We start from the raw sequence: 4,142 nt of genomic DNA, 5'->3' as shown, positions 1-4,142 counted from the left end.
CCAACAACAACAAAAAAAGTGAATATTTTACACCCTTTACATATTGTTTTACTGGTGTCCAGAAGTATCTGGCCCAATATCATCCTTTTTTCCCTCCCAGAAACACCCTCTTTCCACGAAGCTACTGTCAGGTGAGTTACACTGATAAGCGAGAAGCACTAGTCCTGATACATACAGTTGGAACTCACAATATATTTTCCCACTGGAACAATGGCATATATGAAATTTGGGTGTTGGGGACAGAAATGATCATATCTCGTATTTTAATTATGTGTGAGTTAGACAGATTTTTGAGGAGTTCCCTGAAAACCTCCCCCTGCATTTAACGCTTTTTCTATGAGAGGAAAACACTCCTGATTCATAATAACAAAGCTACAAGCAAATCTTTGGAAGCCTGCCCATCTGTAAGTAGGGTTCTACCTGTGTTAAATCACCTTCAGATGCAGCCGTCCTGTGCCAACCTGGTGGGCTAATGACACATTTGTGGATCTCAGCGTGTCTGTGATATCACAAACACAGGTGTGGTCTCCTGCCTTTCCCTACAGAGGAAGGAAGGGGTGAATGGAAAACAAGTGGCAACTTCCTTGGCTCTCCTATCCTGCAGTAGGTGAGCCCTCTGCATGGGATCTTTCGGGGCTGAGAGCTCCTTTCCGTTAAAGGGATGTCTGCAAAAGACAAGACAAATACATTTGAACAGTCCTGAGGAGAGGTAATTTCAGAGTAGACACCTATTTCTCCACCAGAAACAAAGCAGATCCAAGATCCTAAAAGCAGGCTTAAGGAGGCAAGAGGAAGCATCCAGGAACCCCCAAAGCAGGCAGTGGATTACCCATTGGCTCTGGGTAAAGCCAAGAGGGTTTAGAGAGGGATTTGCGCCGTTTCAGCCTCTCGATACAACTCCTCTCCAAGGAAAGAGGCTCAGTAGGCCACCCAAGCCACTTTTCCTCTCTTGAGGGATGAAGACCAAAGATGCAACTTGCCCAGCTGTCTGTTATGAACTAAATTGCATCCCCGCAAAATTCATATGTTGAAGTCCTAACACCTCGTACCTCAGAATTTGACTGTATTTGGAGACAGGGTCTTTACAGAGGTAATAAAGGTGACACAAGGTCATTAGAGTGGGCCCTAGTCTATTATGATGGGCATTTATAAAAGGAGGAGATTAGGACACAGACAAGAATGCATGGAGAAAAGACCATGTGAAGACTCAGGGAGGGTGTGGTCATCTACAAGCCAAGGAGAGAGGCATCAGAAGAAACAATCCTCACAACACCTTGATCTTGGAGTTCTAGCCTCCAGAGCAGTGAGAAAACAAAGCGCCATCCAGGATGTGGCCCTTTGTTATGGCAGCCCTCGAAAACCAACACACAGCAGAACAACACCAGAGGCAAATCAGAAAGAAAATGAGATGCAGACTCCAGCAGCCTGGTCTCCCAGTCAGGACGCAAGCCAGACCTGGACGGAAGTGGTCACAGCACTTCTAGCTCCAAAATAACCACTGGGCGGAGGCTCCTGGTTCCTCCTCCCTCCAACCCCACGCAGCCCTCTCTGTCCCCATCTCCTCAGGCTCACTCAGTGCAGTGTCTGCCTGCATCCCTCTATCAGGGGCCTTCCTCTGCCCACAGAGGGAGTTATATACAAGCCCGAGGAATGAGTAAGAGAAGACAAAAGCAAGATGGAGCCTCACTGTCTGATTTTCCCAGACGTTCCCAGGAGGTCCTGGTTATGCAGGGCGGTCTGGATTTTTGGTGTGTACACCATTAGATGCCTCTTTCTTACTCTGCTTAGCGCACCAGGTCTGTAGGTTCTGGTTCTTAAGGGCCATGTAGAGTACAACTAAAAAGGGCAGGTGTTTGTTTTCCAACCCAATTTCCTTCTAGTGGCGGAAACACTTGCAGCCCTTTCCCTTCCCTTCCTTGCCCACTGACCTCCACTCTCTCCCCTGTTGTAGACAGTGGTGCGTCTTCTGCCAAATGCATTTCTCCACCAGTCATAGCACTCATTCTGAGACAATCACAAGCTCAGAAAACCTAACAAAAGTAGGTGCTGTTTTTTGAATGCCTACTACGTGGCCAGCACTCTACTAGTCACTTTACTCACCATATTTCCAGCCCTCACAGCCATCCCTGCAGGTGGGAATGACCACTCCCTTCCTAAAGATGAGAAAACCTGAACTGGGAGTGGTGGCTCGCACCTGTAATCCCAGGGACTCAGGATGCTGAAGCAGGAGGATCGCTTGAGCCCAAGAGTTCGACGCTGCAGTGAGCTATGATCCCACTGCTGCACTTTAGCCTGGGTAAGAAAGTGAGACCCTATCTCTAAAAAATAAATAAAAATAAAAATGAAAGATGAGAAAACCAAGGCTCAGGAGAAGTAACTTGTCCAGGGTCAGGCAGCCGGCTCTAGGCAGAGCTAGAACAGAAAGTGAGCTTTGGCTGACATATTTGCTTTGAACTTGTCACTCTGCAACTCTGATGAGAAAAAGTATATCTACACTGTGAAAGACTATACAAGGAAAATTGGATTTTTTCCAATTCTTATTGATAATAACTAGGAGACATAAAGAGAAAGAGAGAGGGGCCAGGCACAGTGGCTCGTGCCCGTAATCCCAGCACTTTGGGAGGCCAAGGTGGGCAAATCACTTGAGCCCAGAAATTTGAGACTAGCCTGGGCAACATGCAAAACCCCATCTCTATTTAAAAAAAATACAAAAATTAGCTGGACGTGGTGGCAGGAACCTGTAGTCCCAGCTACTCGGGAGGCTGAGATGGGAGGATTATTTGAGCCCAGGAGGTGGTGGCTGCAGTGAGACAAGATCACGCCACTGCACTCCAGCCTAGGTGACAGACAGAGACTCTGAAAAAAAAAAAACAAAAACAAACAAACAAAAAAAACAAAGAGAGCGAGGGAGAGGAGAGAGAGAGAAATCTTCAACAAGCACAAAAATGCCATGACTTCTAAAACTAAGATCTGATCTCCAACTTAAAAACCTTCTGTCTCTATTTTGCCTTCAGAGAAGTATAAATTCCTTTGGAGAATGAAGCTGCTTTCCAATGCTTGCTGTAATAGCTGTCTGCATCTTTCTTTCATAAAATCTAGTACAATTTGCAGTTATATATTGGGTGATTGTTTAATGTTTGTCTTTCTGAAATTTTGAGGTAGCATGATCATATAACTTATAGTGCAAATGGGAACACTTTTGAAAGTAAAAGGAGATGTTATTAATAATTATTCCAGGACAAGAAGGAGACTGGAACATGTGGTCATCCTACAGGTGAAGCAGAGACCAGCTCTGGTTTACTTGTCATTGTAGTCCCAGTGCCAGATTCCATACTTGGCACATAGTAGATGCTCAATAAATAAACATGATGATTGATTTAACAATGCCTTTGAAATATTTTTCACTATCTTATCCCACCATATCTTTCAGGTTCTACCTACTGCAGCTTCTCACATATCCCAACCCTAGACGTGCAGTGGTCCCCGTTTAGCCATTTTGAACATGCCATATATTCTCATAGCCTCAAGCTTTTATGAAACTGTCGCCTTCGCTCACAATGCACTCCCCTCACTCTCCACCCGACTCCTTCCATTCTTAAAAGTATTCTCCACTCAGATACCACCTCTTCTCTGAAATCTTCCTCCCATTTCCCAGAACACTTGTACACTAATAGTAACCAACATCTCTAATAACAAACATCCCACTCCATTGTAGGAATGTATGCTCCTTGTCCACCAGTAGACTGAGAGTTCCTCCAGGTTAGAGCACAAGTTTCATCCATCTCCCCAGGGCACATCCTAGTGGCATGCACAGACCAGACATGAGACAAATGCTTGTTGAAAGAATCAGATGAGGTTGGGAGTCCCCTTATGTATAAACAGTTAAGAAATATTAAAAAGGAGTGAACTTGGGTTTTGAAATAATCATGTCTATGGTGTTATGGCTACACAGCTACTCACCTTTTTACACTGCATGGTGCTGGGCACCTAGCAATCACATTATCAATATTATTAGTAGTAGTATTCTCAATCATTTATTTTCATGTATCCCTTCATTCTTGTCTTTCCGGACTTCTGGAACTCTAATGGCAAGTTTCTGCTATCTCCTCAATCTCAGTTCCTCACCAGCATTTTTTTCTATT

At 44.7% G+C, this 4,142-nt stretch overlaps 1 long non-coding RNA gene across 1 annotated transcript; it reads left to right on the top strand.

Annotated features, from left to right (window-relative positions):
* The first annotated feature begins 541 nt into the window (after positions 1 to 541).
* On the top strand, positions 542 to 3,381 carry LOC129008494 (uncharacterized). Its single transcript, XR_008492561.2, has 3 exons — positions 542 to 1,748; positions 2,112 to 2,296; positions 3,238 to 3,381. It is a non-coding gene; the product is annotated as an uncharacterized LOC129008494 (long non-coding RNA).
* Positions 3,382 to 4,142: the final 761 nt, after the last annotated feature.

The sequence above is a fragment of the Pongo pygmaeus genome, chromosome 9, assembly GCF_028885625.2.
Source record: "Pongo pygmaeus isolate AG05252 chromosome 9, NHGRI_mPonPyg2-v2.0_pri, whole genome shotgun sequence".
Lineage (NCBI taxonomy): Eukaryota > Metazoa > Chordata > Mammalia > Primates > Hominidae > Pongo > Pongo pygmaeus.
This window is presented reverse-complemented; position numbering and strand designations above follow the sequence as displayed.